Below are 16,076 nucleotides of genomic sequence, written 5' to 3' on the forward strand. Positions count from 1 at the left end.
AAAGACAACTATCCTCCATCATCTAAGTTGGCTTGATGCAATCAGTTGAAAGGTTAGGAGAGCAGAATTGAGGTTTCCCTGAGGGAGAAGAAATTCTGCAGCATCAGCCCCTGTCAGAGAGTTTCCAGGCACCTCTTCCTGACAACCTGATCCACAGATTTCAGACCTGCCTAACCAGCTCCCACCGCCAATTTCTTGCAATAAAACTCTGTATACGTATTCTACAGTTCTGTTTCTCTGTTGGAACCCTGACTCATGCAGAAGGTCAGTGGTATTTTTTTTCCTTCTAATATTTTTTTTCTTTTTGACATTTAGTTATTTGAAAAGGTAATACATTTCCCTGTTTCTTTTTTTAATGCTTTTTAAATGTTTGTTTGTTTGTTTGTTTGTTTGTTTGTTTGTTTGTTTTGAGAGAGAGAGAAAGTGCATACACGGGCAGGGGAGGGGAAGAGAGAGAGGGAGAGAGAGAATTCTGAGCAGGTTCCATGCTGTCAGTACAGAGCCCAACACAGGGCTTAGATATCACAAACCATGAGATCATGACCTGAGCTGATATCAAGAGCTGGACACAACCGACTGAGCCACCCAGGCACCCTTCCCTGTTTCTCATAGTGAAAAAATTTCTTCCTACACTCTTCCCCACCCTCCCAGTTCCTCATCTTCTGCCACCTGTCACACAGAACCATTATAATTACTTTCTTATCAGTAATTCTAAAGTTTTTTTATGCATAAGCAAGTAAATACAGATATATATATTCTCCCCCAGCCCTTGCCAATCTACAAAAAAGGAAAAAAGGGTACCAACTATACACAATGTTCTGAACTCTGCCTTTTATCCTTCACTATATTTCTTAAAGGTTTTTCTACTTCAGGACACAAGAGCTACTTCATAGTTCTCTTCACAGCTGTATTATATCCTATTTCATGTTTGTGCCATGATCTAGTTAATTCACCACCTATTGGTGGACATTCAGTTTATCTCAACACTCTTACTATTATTGACAGGGAAATATCCTTAAAAACATTGAAATAGATAGATAGGCAGATGATAAATAGACACAGCTCTATAAAATGGCATGTATATATACCCTCCCTTCCTCTACCTTCACCCTTGTTCTTCTTTTAGAAGGTTTCCTTGGCTATTTTGCTCAATGCCACACAAGTATTTTAGAAACAGTGTACCTCTCTTCATCCTGCTTTGCTCCCAAAAATATTTCCATACTGGCTTCTCACAGTTCAGAAACTCTACCATTGGATGAAATGAATCAGAAAGCCATAGCATGAGGTGATGGTCTGTCATCTTGCACCATGAACTGGGACAGCTACCACATCTCTTAAGGTCTCTGTGTTCTCTTTGACAGAATGGGGACAAAGATAAGAAAAAGATGTTCTCTGAGATTCCTTCCAGTCCTATAGTTTTTAGTTCAACGTCTACCCTGATGCTGAGATTCTTAATTAGCAGTCTTAATTGGTTTGTGATTTTATGTTACGACTAGAATTTTTTTAATCATATGCCATAATTTGCAGTAGGGGAGAAGATTTTTTAAAAATGACTTATTTCACCTATGGATTGAAATTTAAACAACAGAACTCATGCTAAGTTATGTTTTCGAAACCATTTACCTTTTCTAAGCACAGCACAGTATAAGAGAAGAATCTGGCATATGTAAAATGCCAACAAAAAAACAAAAGCTCCAGAAGGTCTGCCTCTATTTTTGTTTTTGCTATTCTCTTTTCTTTTTACCATTTCTGTAAGTTGCTAGCTGACCAAATGTTGTAAGACCGAAGCCTCTAAATGTGGTTTTCTCACACATGACTGAGTGGCCGGTGAGCATATTGATTACACATCACTGCTGAGTAACTGGGACAATACTCCAATCTAAATTGCATGCCATGGGAGAGGTTGAAAAAATGAACCAATAAAAACTGTAGTTGGTTGCAATGCTCTGAAGAGTACATTATTTTTAAAACTCTTGTCAACAGGTTGGCATGCCACCAATTTTTGTTACCATAGTACTACTGCAATTAAATGGTAGCTTCTGATCAACCACCTAATCTATGAACCATCTAGATCCATGAAAAAAAACCCTCTCTGGCAACCTCAATTTTATCCATGACTGCTTCATTAACACGTCTGCCCTCTCTCTTTTCCACAATGGCTACATGTTAGGTGCACTCTGTTAGAATATAAAATATACAGCACAAAACCAAAAAGAATAGTTTATTTTCAGTGGAGTATTTTTACGCTTTCTGCAGACGAGTGCCTTACATATGTAATATGCCTCTTGCACAAAAATGAAGCATTCTCAGAGTGATTGACCTACATGAAACTCTCATCGCAGCTTTGAAAAATGTCTATGCAAAAACATAGAGCTAAGATAGAAGGCTCTGCATTCATTTCAGCAAGTCAGAAGTTACTTGGGCACAAATCCTAATGGGAGCTGCATACAAATCCCTGGACATCAAAATATCCTTGACTGGGTTGACTTTTAATTTAGGAGTTTACTAGAGCCTGCAGCTATATTGCTGGAGTCTGTGATAGTGTCAGATCCCATAAATGAAGCATGGAGGACTTGGTTAGCAGCCTGGGTAGAATGCCAAAGATTGCCCTGGGGACATGGTAATTCAGTACTCAAGGTAGCCTTCATTTCTGTGAGCCGATACTAAATCAGTGCCCTATAATGGTGTTAGAAGCTCTGCAGTGCAGTCTGAAATTTTTGCTATCAGCTCCTCGCACTTATTTACAAAGCCCTTTTCTCTGGCATATGCAGGGTAACTGCAAGGACAATAAGTTAGAGCTGCCACATCAAATTTCCCTGCAAGCGGAGACTGCCTGGCACTCTGCCACAAGCCTGGGTTTCCTTGAACACCTTTCCTGATGGGCAAGGGAGGCTGAAGATAGAATGTGACTGGGGAGAGGAGACAGTAGAGCCGACTCCTCCAACATTTCAATGCCAATAGGCATATGACATGAAGAACTAGAGAAAAGAATGACCAGAATGACCACCTCCTTCTTGTTTTCATCTCTTCCGAAGTTTCCACTGAGGGATGAAGATGCTTAGGAGTGCCATCCTGCCATTACCCTGGCATTTCCACCACTCCAAAAGTGGAGAGCTGCAGGGATAATTGTAGGCAGAGATCTAATCAATGACTGTAGCTTTGGCTTGTTAGCAGGTAGAGGCAGGAAGGTACTCAGGAACCTAAGGGAATCGAGCCACCATCATCATCATGTCAACACCTATGAGCCCCCTCCATTGAGTTCATGCACTGTGCATTCCCACTCATGGACAAACCCATATCTGAGAAGTATTGTTTTCCCCTTTGTACAGAAGAACTGAAACTGAAAGAGATTAAGTTATGTGCCCAACATTGCTCAGGTACACACAGGAGAGCCTGCACTCAAACCTGTGCCCATCTGACTCCGAAGCACAGGAAATGGGGTGATAGACTTATCTCAGATGATTGGTACTTCAAATTAGACTTACCTCAGTTGCAGCTTAGTTCCCAAAGACCAAGAACAACATGAGTGCTGAGTAGTATCACAATCCTCAAGTGAGAGTCTAGAGCACTAGTAAATGTAGGGCATACTAAGAACTATAAAGCCAGTCTGTCACTTGTTAGCCTATTTCTCTCAAGGGTTTATAGAGTGAAGACACCAGAGAAATTGTTTCCTTTGAAGCAAACTGTTGGGCCACAGTGGCATCTCTTCTCTCCTTTCCTTAGTAATGAGGAGGGGTATGGATCTTCATTTCCTCAAGCCAGATGAGAACTTCCAGAAAAGTCTGACATGTGTCCCCTCAACTCTGAAAAAAAAAAAACTCATTGCCACCAGGTAAAACTGAAGGAAAAGGTGATGGTTTGAAGAGAGGGGGTTGTACTGAGAGTGAGCTGCACTGCTACAAATCCAGGAAAGATGTGGATCTCTCCGGAGACTAGACACAGACTCTGCTATAGGAAGCAGATTTGTGGTAATTTTTAAAGAAAGTTGACCCTAGACTACTTGGAAAGGACAGAGGCCTCAACAAGTAGAGAGGGTCTGCCTAGCACAATATACCCAGAGCCCAGGGTAGGGGGGATTTGTTACTTCCATCTGGAAGAGAGGCATGCCCATATTCTGGGAGCCACAGAAAAGAGAGCCACAGCTGGAGGAGAGAAAGAACCAGAAACCACACATGCACAAAATCCCGAGGGACCCATCCACAGATTACACCTGCATAAGCTTCATAAAACAGCCCCTCTCCTCCTGAGCTGCTTCCTGACTGAGCCAGCTCTGGAGGCGTCAGAGGAAGTAGCTTCACAGGGGGAAGAAAACACATTGACAAGAGCAAAAAGTTGACCACAGCCACCTCTTCCACTGCAGGCTTATAAACCTGAAGCAGGCTTGAGCTGGGAAAATGAATTTGAAGAACAGTGGGTTTATTCTTTATTTTTGTACAACAGTGGACTAGACAGGGGTTATGTGATTACTTGACAAAACTGGGATTTCAGTGCTAAAACACTAAAGTTATTTAAAACACTAAGTTATTGAAAAGATAACTTTAAAACTATGAAACCTGCTTGAAATGCCATGCAAGAATCAGGGATAGGGAAGAGTCACAGAGCCTGTATTAAACAGTCACTTTAGGCTCTTGAGCCCCTCTGAGCTCCTTCAGTGCACACTGTATGCACCTGCAAGGCTGCTTCAATGTATATTATGAGGTGCCCTTTTCTTGGCCTATTCTTTCAGGGAATTAAGTTTCTAAAGGTTTGCCATGTCATGCCATGTATGCCATGTGCTATTTACCCTATAGCGCTCCCTCACCTTGTCCACTGCTACCTGGAAACCCTACCCCACACCATCTCCACGTATAAGAAATTAGGAACGTCCAATTATGCCCACCGAATGAGTCTATAAATAGGTTGATCGTGTTGGGTGTGGCAAAACTCAGCTTGCATCTGAGTCCTGCCCTGGTCATACATTTTTACTTCCTCCAAAGCTTTAAATTAATCTTTTGGTACCTCAGTAACAAGCCCTGCGACTGCTTCAGAAGGTGCCAGAAGACTTCATTAGGTCTGAGTACTTTGAGATCCCCAAAGCAATTATTTCTTAAGCACTACTCCATACAAGTGATGGAGGCCCGGGATGGGAAGTAATTTGTCTATCAGAGCACTCACACAGATGGCGCGGCAGCAAGCAGGGCGGTAAAGTGAACCCTCCTCGATAATGGAGTACATACATACATATTAAATCCGGACTTCCATTTGCATTTTGCATTTTTTAAAATATGGGGTGCACTATAAGTCTGTGGATTCAAAACTATCCATAGATAGCCATAAAAGAGGTGTTTATCAACATTTTGTAATGCTTTTTAATTTCCTAAAATTGTCAATAAAGGAATATAACTTGACTCCTAATTTGAAGATGAAACTGCTGCTGGCACCTAAAAAACATATTTTTAATTAGACTTCATGTGATATGACTATACTCCTTATGTAATATTTTTTTAGTTTTTTTGTTAGTTTTTTTGTTATATTATATTATATTATATTATATTATATTATATTATATTATATTATATTACCTAGATGTGATAGGTGGCCTGAGGTAAGATATATTTGTATTCTCAAGGCATTGGCAGATAGCTTAGCTCATAACTCAGAGGCCAGGAAGTCGCAAGATTGGAAGATTGGAGAGGATTAAGAGGTACAATCTTCCAGTCATAAAATAAATGAGTCACAGAGATGAAAAGTATATCGTAAAGAATATAGTCGATAAGATGGTAATAGCATGGTTTGGTGAGAGATGGTGACTACATTTACCATGGTAAGCACTAAGTATTGTGTAAAATTGTTGAATCATTGTATTTAAAAAAAATCAGAAGACTGGAGGCTTTGAGATCTGAGGAATGAGGATGAATATAGACCTACAGAAGTGGGACATAAGTGTGCGGGTCTGATATATTTAAAAAAAAATGCCCACAAGAAAGTATTTTCCACTGAAAGTGGCTCTAAACACTGAGGTGCATTGAATGACTTAACCAATGGAGATCACTGTCTGTAACCAACCAGCTCAGTGCTTGTACAGTGGGCCCACAAATGAACTAGCCATGTGGCAAGAATGGAGACTACATGGAACCAACATGGTGGGTTCCATATCATGAAAGCTGATCTACCTACTGCCACTGCTGAATGTCCCACCTGTCCACAACAGAAACTGATGTCAAAACTTCTATATAGTATCATCTTTTGAGGAAACCAATCAATTGCTTGATGACAGTTGATTACATTGGATTTCTATTTTGCTGGGGCCAGAAACTGGTCTTCACTAAAATTGATACATACTCCAAGGATGGATTTGCCTTTCCTTCTTGCAGTGCCTCAGCCAACACCTGATCGAGGAGCTCACAAAGTGTCTAATTTGTTGTAAGGAGATCCTGCAAACCATTGCCTAGGAACTTTATGGTGAAAGATACATGTCACTGAGTACATGTCCATGAGACCCGCTGGTCCTACCATACACTTCATGCCAAACATTGTTGACCTATTAGGGTGACTGAACAGCAATTTAAAGGCACAGCAGAGGTGACAGCTAAGGCCTGATATCCTAGAGGTTGGGGTGCAAAATATACTTTTGACCAATGACCATTACCTACTGCTCCATTTCAGTAGCTAGGATTTAATAGCTAGGGTACCAAAAGATGACAGTAAGAGTGGCCCTTCTTACTACTGGCCCCAGTACATTATTTAAAGAGTTTGTGCTTACTTCTCTTGTAACTTGAAGGTCAGCTGGACTAGAAATCCTCGTTTGTGTGTGAGGGAAAACACAGCAAGGGACAAAGTAAGAGACCACTAAACCTATGACTGCCTTCCAGGCATTTTTACCATTCATTCTGAGAGACCAACAGACAAAAGGAATTAGTGTTCTGGCAAGAGTGACTGACTCTCATGGGGACCCAGAATTTCTTCTACTTGATACAGACAATGTTATGTTTAGAGCTCAAGACATCTGTTGACATTTTTTTTTTTTTTAGAATTCATGGCTAGCCACCACCTTGAAGAATCAATGACAGGATGCAATGAACTAATCAGGAAGTACGAGTGGCCTCCGTGGTGCAAGGGGCAGACTATAGTGAATGCTGATGGTGCCCCACATGTACATCTTCAGACTTCACCAGTGTAGTGCCTGCATCTGACTTCCAACTATCCAGTGGCTCTGCCTCGTGGCCAGAACCTTTTTGTCCACACACAAGACAAATCAGAAGTGTCAGGAAATTAACACCCACCCCCAGGATCAGCAACCAATGACTAAAGGGAATTGGGGTACAAATGTCACAGTTCCTTCTACATTGGAGGTGAGAACCCTGAGGTGTGTGTTCTACACAGCTTCCTAGAGTTCCTCAGTGACTTCCAGTTATCCAGCGGTAACTTGCTTCATTTTCTAATTTTTTCCCTTTATTGTCTGTTGCCTTTCCCCTATTTCACCTTCCCACCTTCTTACCAGGTCCTAGAATCATCCTTAGATATATTTCTTTTACTGTAATATCAATATCAGGATTTACGTCTAGAAGAACCCAAACAAAGAAAGACTCCCAGGCCATTGTTGGAGAGATGTCCACATGGGACAGCCAAGCAGGGACAGAGAGCAACATCTTGTGGCATGAACAAGATCAGTCCTGCTGCACAATGAATGAGATGCCAAATATAAACAAAACAAACCCTTCTCTGGCCCCACTGGAAAGAGAGAAAAGCTGCTCCAGCACTTGCTGTGAGCTCTGGGAGGCTCGGAGAGGCTGTTAGCCATGGGCACTCAGGTCCATTGTATGTCCCAGTAAGGTAAATAATGCCCTTCACAGCATCACTTTGTCAGGTCCACTCCTCTGACGCTTCTCAGAAATTAAGTCCTCTCCTTTCCTGAACAAAAGTTCCCATCTTAATACATACATCTCTTACTCATCCTCTCTACTCACCCTCCCATGCCACGTGCTCCCCCAGCTTATCTGTTCCCTTCAGGCTTTCTTCAGTGGCACCCCATTCCTCCTCAAAACTTACACTCCTCTTATCTTTGATAATGACCCAGAAGGTCCATTAAACCCACAATCCATATCTTTAACAATTAAAAACACACTTCTCTTTTCTTGAATGTAAGGAAAGTTTCATCTTCAACCCCTTCCAGAAGATAAGAAGAAATAGCTGCATACTATCTTTCATTTGCAGCAAAGCAAAGACAAAACTAAATAAATAAGGACAGTCTAAACCGTCACATTCTGTCATATCTGTGGAAAGAAAACACACCATAGCATCAATAGGGTTTATTTTCTTGGCAGCAAAAATACAAGGGGTTTTGATTTCCTTTATTCTCTTCTCTGTTTTCCTAATCTCCTGAAAGATACTACATGCACAATCTCGAGAAAATGCAACCGTGTGTATCATTTCAGAGTCCCTAGATTGTGAATGCTAAATCTATGTTTGTTTTCCAAATGTGTTGTCTATATTATAAGCAAAAAACTAATAGGTCCTTGCTAACTTCAATTTCAATTTATTTCTCAATAATAGTTTTCAAATTTAAAACATGTGCACATAAGTAAAAATAACTCAAACTTCGTGACTTAGAATATCACTTAACTTATTTACAGCAATAACAAAATGCTAAATTCTTTTTTTCTCACATATGCATCCATATATAAAATACCTAATCTTAATGAGCATGGATTCTATTCACAATTTTCAAAAATTACTAACCTGTCAGCCAAAAAACAATGCCAGCCTCAGTTAAGCTTAAAGATAAATTAAACTACATAATAGCTGATTCTGCTCAAGAATGAAGACCTTTTAGTAGACCACCATTAAGCACTAGAAATTTGCTCTCTTATGAAATTCTTAATAACATAGCTGAAGGTCATTTGGCCTAACAAGAGTAATAAAAGGATAGCTAGTATCCTTCAAGATAGCCACAGGAATCTTTCTGAGCTATTTCTTTCATTCCTTAAGAAAAAACTGGAAAATAACTGTGAAAAACAGGATGAGTTTCTATGAAACATAATACATTTACATCTTAGATCTATTGAAAGCCATAGTGGAGGACATGTAAAACTTGAACACTGTTCACTATATTCTGGATTAAGTTCCTTCTGTAGAGCTGTCTGAAACCATTTAACAAAAAAAGTGCAAAAGAAGATAAAAATTCAAAATATCATGTTCAGTACTACAAAGTAAAATCAAACTTAATGCAAGTTAATGCATCATAGCTCACAGTAACTGAGACTACTTGAACAATGACCAGGAGTTGCTTCCAGAATAAACTGCAAGGCACATATCAAGTACTAGGTTGAGCCAAACATTTGACCATTTTTTACCATACAAATGACAATGTCATATGATTCAACCTAACATTTTCTTTTACACTTGCAGAACTACAAAAGTAATCTTTGGCCACAATGCTGATCTAACAAACCATATGTTAAAACCCTACACGAAGCTCATCTTCGTAAGTATGTTAAGCTAGCATACACACACCACTAAGAGCACCTGCCCACTGGCCCAGCTCCACCCCCCAGAGTCTCTGTCCCTGGTGTTAGAATGTGATTTCACTTCATCTTTAACTTTTACAGGAAAAAGGTCATGTGGATCTTTGAACTTAGAAGGTCTCTTAAGAATATTCTAAGGGGGGGCGAAATATCATTTATTTCTCCCTTCTTAAAATACTCTCTTCTCTTGGAAAGACATCGACTCACCTGTTTTGGGTTGTTTGTTTGTTTGTTTGTTTGGTTTGGTTTGTTTTTTCTCTACCTCTCTGCCTCTTTTAAAATTCTCAGAGCATCTTCTCTTATATCCAACCTCTGAATGTTGAGGTCCTCGGGGCTTAGTCTTGGGCCTTCCTCTTTTTTCTCTCTCTCTTTCTCCCTGATATCCTCCATTCCTGTTGTATTAAATAACATCTATGTGATGACAGTTTCCAAATTTATGTCTCCAGCCAAGATCTCATTTCTGAGTCCAGATCCTCATAAACAACGGCCTTCTTGATATTTCTACTTGGGTCTTTCTGTCTCTTCCAAGTAAAAATTAGAAGCTGAACTCTTAATTTTTGTCCCCAAAATTCATCCTTATTCTCTATCCTTCATCTCAGTAAGTGGCACTTCAATCTCACCAGTCGCCCAAATAAGAAACTTAGAAGTCATCCAGAACACCTCCCTTTCCTCAACCCACCACAACTATCACTAAGTTCTATCAATTCAAGCACAACGTATATACACCTCAATTCAATCTATCTCAATATCTCATCTACCTCTTCCAGTGTCCGTGGCCATTTTCTAGCCGTGCCACCATCATCTCTCACCTGCACTACTGCAATAGCACTAACTTACCAGTTTGTTCTTCACAAAACTATTAAGAGCAAACTTTTAAAAGTTCAAATCAGATCAAGTTATTGCCAAGGGTAAAACCTTTCAATAGCTCTTAGGGTATAATCTAAGACTCTGCAGGATTTTGACTTGGTCTCTGCCCTTCTCTCCAGTCTCATCTTAGGCCACTCTTCCCCATTCTTGGCCCCATCCTCTCACACTGAGCACCTGGCCTGCTGTTCTGTTACCTCCAATATTCCCCCTGCTATTCTGCCTAGCTAATATCTCAGGCTTCTTCTTAACTATTACTTCCCTAAAGAGAATTTTTCCTGCTCCTCCAAACTAAATTAGGCTCCCCTTATTATTCTTCCTCATAGTTACCTACACTTTTCCTTTGAAAGACATATCACAACTTTATTTATGCTTGTATATATTTAATGCTTTTCTCTCCCACTAGTCTATAAATGCGTTGAGAGCAGGCATCTATCGGCATCTATTTTGCTCACCAGTACATCCAAAGTCTAGAAGAGTGTTATTGTTTGGTAAATATTTGAAATATCTATATCAGCTCTTGACATTAATAGTATATTTCCCTACAAAATAACTGTATTATAAAATAAAAACGTCAGGGGCTCCTGGGTGGCTCAGTCAATTAAGCGCCCAACTCTTGATTTCAGCTTGGGTCATGATCTCACTGTCCGTGAGTTCTAGCCCCACATTGGGCTCTGCGCTGACAGTGAGGATCCTGCTTGGGAGTCTCTCTCTCTCCCCACCCTCTCTGCCTCTAGCCTGCTAGTGCTCTTTTTCTCTCTCTTTCTCAAAATAAATAAATAAACTTCAAAACATTTTTTAAAAAAGAAAGAAAAGAAAAGAAAAGAAAAGAAAAATATCAAATTTCTTGTCCTTGGGGTGCCTGGGTGGCTCAGTCAGTTGAACGTCTGGCTTCAGCTGAGGTCATGATCTCATGGTTCATGGGTTCAAGCCCTGCATTGGGCTCTGTGCGGACAGCTCAGAGCCTGGAGCCTCTCTCTCTCAATGCCCCTTCCCGAATTGTGCTCTCTCTCTCCCTCTCAAAAAGAAACATTAAAAAAAAATAAAAATAAAAAAAATGTCCTTTCACAGAATTGTATCAATTCAGTTTGATGCATAGTTTATTTTTGTTGATCAGACACTTTAGCCCTTAGAAACAATAAATTTTTAGGGGATTTATTTTTTATCATCATAATTAATTGATCATCATAAATGCAGTTTGGGAAATAAAGACATTTCAAATGCTCACAAGGAAAACAATAGCAAGGTGAAGGTCCTGGCGATATATTTTTAACTTGAGAATTGACCTGCAGTTCAAGATGGCAGACTGAACACGTACATCGATGACCCCTTCCTGCAAAGATCACTGAAATAACAACAATTACTGCAAAAAATTAAGAAGAGAATACATTTTTAGCAACCTCAAGAGGAAGGAATGCCATTACCAGAGCAAGGATCTGAATGATTTCTAGAAAATAGAAAGCAGGTAGAATTGTGCAGATGGAATAAGAGAACGTGGGGAGACAGGCTGCCAGCAAGAACAAGCAGAGGAGAAGGCTGCAGTGGAAGTGGAAGCCATTCCTGCCAGCCCAGCTCCAGAGAAGCTCCAAACTCAGGAATCAGAGCGGGAAGTGGGCAGAAAGCAGCTGAGCAATCAAAGGACCGTCTATAGAATGTCTGCACCGGTCAGCTCCCCTCCGCCCCCTCCCCCACTAGCTCCCACTCCCGCGTGTGCAAAGCAACTGGCAGCGGGAACATTTACCCCCAGACTGAAATCAAAGAAATTCTTGCTAAGCAAATTGAACAATATGCCTGTAAAGGACAGGGTTCTTAGTGTAGATGTGGATACCACAGAATTGGTTGCTTCTTATTTAATCATCCAGGAGAGGGGCCAGCTTAGCTACGTACCTTCTGCTCACACACTCCAGCTGACACACCCACCCGCAAACTGTACATTCACAGTCAGCCTTCCAATTTAAGGGCGAGCCTTGTGGGGAAAACCACCCCAGCTACTGACATTCATCCACCGAATTCTGCATTTAGTGCCTGTTATGCACAAAGCCTAAGTTATATAGTATTATACTAGGCCCTGTATAAATATTTTTGGATGGGGTAAACCAATTAACAAAAGCTAAAATAAATGTTTCAAAGAAATCGTTGCCTAGTCATCACGGGCTCATAATCATCACTCTCCTAAAACTTACGTTTGCAGTTGTCAAAACACGCAGTATTTATGTGTCTACTACCTGCTCGTTCCCATGGTTGGCAACGTTACTTTCTCCTCCTTCTTTGTCTGATTCTCTCATTTTGTTCTCCTGTGTTCCTTTCTCTTTTTTTCTACCAACATGGAGATTCCTCCAAAGAATGAGTATAAATGTGTCATGTGTGTGTGCGCGTGTGTGTGTGTGTGTGTTCACCCTCGCATACATTTTTTAGCAGTTTGGTATCATTTTCCCATTTGCCTGAGCACCTCCTGAGCTTTGCCCTGTCTGCTAGGTATTTCACTCAGACGTCCCTTGTTCATTTGAAAACTCACCTGACATCTGTGAGATGGTGACGTCTCACAGTGATGCCATCTTTTTATAGTCACTTACATGAGATTTTGAATCACTTCCAATTCACTTCTCCCCTTCCTATTCTCCATGCAGCCAGTTTCTAAGGCCTGTCAGTACATTGTGGAAATATTACATGATTTAAACTTCGCCTACTTCCACAGAAATATTTGAGGTGGCATATAGAGCACACATATAACAAAATGGTTTATTGTAAATTTAAAAAAATTGGAACTACAGAAAATACAAATTAAAATACAAATACAATATCAGGGAGGAATAAAACATAGGTAGACTGTAAAATCATATATAAATATTCTGATTTGGTAAAAATTTGATTGTGAACAATATAATGAAGAAAATGAAAAGGGAGACATATATTCCACAGTTCTTAATATCCAAAATACGAATGTTGCTGTTAATAGAGTATCTAAGAGGCTCAATAAATAGCAACGTTCTTTGCACTCAGGTTTTGTAGCAACTGAGAAATTAGAAGAAAGGAGCAAAAGCTAAGGCCATGAAGATAAAATAACACTATCACTGATAGAGCTGATGCTTGACATGACTTACATCAGTAGACAAGTGAGCTTAAAAACTGAACCCAGGATTGGGTAGACTCTCCCAGCCAGTCCTTGCCCGGTGGCCTCCAGTGGAGGCATGGCCTGCCTCTCTACCACTCAGCTTCCAGAATGGCAGAGGGCGGCTGAGGGCACGTTTTATGGATAGACTCACTTCCAAAAAGAAGAAGAAGAGAATGAGCCTAACCCTTGCCCAGTTCTTCCTTCCTAAATCACCAATCTGATTTATTCATTCCTCCAAGTGAGGGGCAAAGACTGTGAGAAGTGTGACACCTTATAGCTTCCTCCACATGGAATCAAGAACAAGGGAGAAAAGTTCCTGTCCCCCACATAAGGGTCCCTGAGGGATGTGGCAGACAAGACATTTTCAGGAATAAGTCTAATGACACTGCTTTGTGTAAGAGTTTCTTTTTTTAATTTTTTTAATGTTTATTCATTTTTTGAGAGAGACAGAGCACAAGTGGGGGAGGGGGAGAAAGAGAGGGAGACACAGAACCCAAAGCTGGCTCCAGGCTCCGAGCTGTCAGCACAGAATCCAACACGGCGTTCAAACCCATCAACCGTGAGATCATGACCTGAGCCAAAGTTGGATGCTCAACTGACTGAGCCACCCAGGCACCCCTGTACATTTTCTATTACAGTCCAATACTTCCCCCACTTTCAATTGTTCATTTAATTGTCTTGTCAACTGGGCAACTAGGATCAATGAAGGTAGAACTATAATGACTTATTCACTACTGTATCCATAGCAAGAAGCATCCAGTCTATGTTGGGGGCCACAATTTAAAAGACAGTGCTTTAGGGGTGCTGGTTGTGATCTCTCCTCTTTCATTCTTGATTTTATTTACTTGGGTCCTTTCCTTTTTCTTTTGATCAATCTGGCTAGGAGTTTATCAATTTTGTAACTCTTTCAAAGAAGCAGCTCCTGGGAACACTATGGAAGTTTTTTGTGTGTCTCACGTCCACGAAAAGCAGCCAGACCAACACTAACCATCCTGCACACCTAGAAAACTGATCTGAGGATTAACACAACAATCTGCACAACCTGAACCACAGAACTCAGCAGATACACGGCACGGAGAGGTGAACTGGGTGAGAGAGAAGCGGCAGAGAGCAGGGAGGGAGGTGCTTTTGCGGATGGAGAGAGGACGATGGAAACAGTGGAGAGAATACAGGAAAAGAACCCCTCCCCAAAAGCAGCTGCAGAGGAAGTGGAAACAGCCGCAGGGACTGAACTAAAAAGGGGGAAAGGAGAAAGGAGAGGGTTTAAATTCCTTTAAGACTATAAACAGGGGGAGCGCAGAGTCTGAAACTCCGCAGCTCAATACCTGGCGGTGCTCTGGTGGGAAGGGCGAATCCCCAGGAGCAGAGTGGAGTCCCGGGCTCTTCAGGCCACATGGGGAGAGGCGGTTCCTCTGCTGGGATGACACCTGGTAAAGGTTGTGTGGGTCCCCCAAACGCGAGGCCCCAGTGGACCCGGGAGAACAACCACAGTCGCTGGTGCTGGAACAAGGTCTTTAAGGGTGAAGCCTGGTACCAGACATGTGTTGTGATTTTTCATAATTCCTGAAATGCTGCTGCTACACTATCTCACGCACTTTTTCTGGGGCAGGCTGGCACCTGGCCGCAGTCTCTGGGCATCGTCAGCAGCAGATTCACAAATGTTCCTGGGTGTGGCTGGCACCAGGTCATTGCGCCGGTGAGACCCTCCCACAGACAGATGGAGTGGGTCAAAGCCGCAATCCCTCAGAAGTGGAGGGTCTGGGAAGGCAGCCGCATCTGAGACAAAGTCAGGAGGGAGGTGCTGCCTAGGGCTTGGTCATGAACTGTGTAAAAGCGGGTAGTAGACGGAAGCCGAAGACACAGGACGGGTGCGCGATTGCTGATCCGGGAGAACAGAATGGGTAGCTGGGTGACGCCATTTTTACTGCTACCACGCGTGCGCATATGCACCTACAGGTGCCACAATTCCTCCCAGTAAGCTAAGCAGCGCCATCTAGTGGAAAACGGAGCCTCACTCTTCAGGAACACAAGTCTCTCCACCTGCTTAGTTTATGGGCTATAAAGCGCTTCATAGTTTGACTTCTAGGGGAAAACGAAGTGATTTCCGTCATATTTCAGTCTGTTCACCGGTCCATCTATTCAATTTGCTTTCTTTTTTTCTTTTTTTCTTTTTCATTTCTTTTCTTTTTCTTGAATATAGAAAGAGAAAAATTCGTTTTTATTTTCAATTTTTATTAAAAATATTTTTCTTTAAATTTTTTCTACTATATTTTTTACCTTTGTGTAAATGTTTTTCAAATTCTATTTTACTTTCATCATTTCATTTTAGTCTACTTCAGTGTATTCATTTTTTTCAAATTTTCAAATGATTTCCTTTTTTTTCTTTCCCATTTTTTTCTCTAACCTATCAAGCCCCTTCCAACACCCAGACCAAAACACACCTAGGATCTAGCATCATTTATTCCATTTGTGTGTGTGTGTGTGTTTGTTTTTAATTTTTTAATTTTAATATTTTCTCAATTTTAATTTTTTTAATTTTAATTTTTTTACCTCATTAATTCTTTTCTCCTTTCAAAATGATGAAACAAAGGAATTCA

The sequence above is a fragment of the Felis catus genome, chromosome B4, assembly GCF_018350175.1.
Source record: "Felis catus isolate Fca126 chromosome B4, F.catus_Fca126_mat1.0, whole genome shotgun sequence".
Classification (NCBI taxonomy): domain Eukaryota; kingdom Metazoa; phylum Chordata; class Mammalia; order Carnivora; family Felidae; genus Felis; species Felis catus.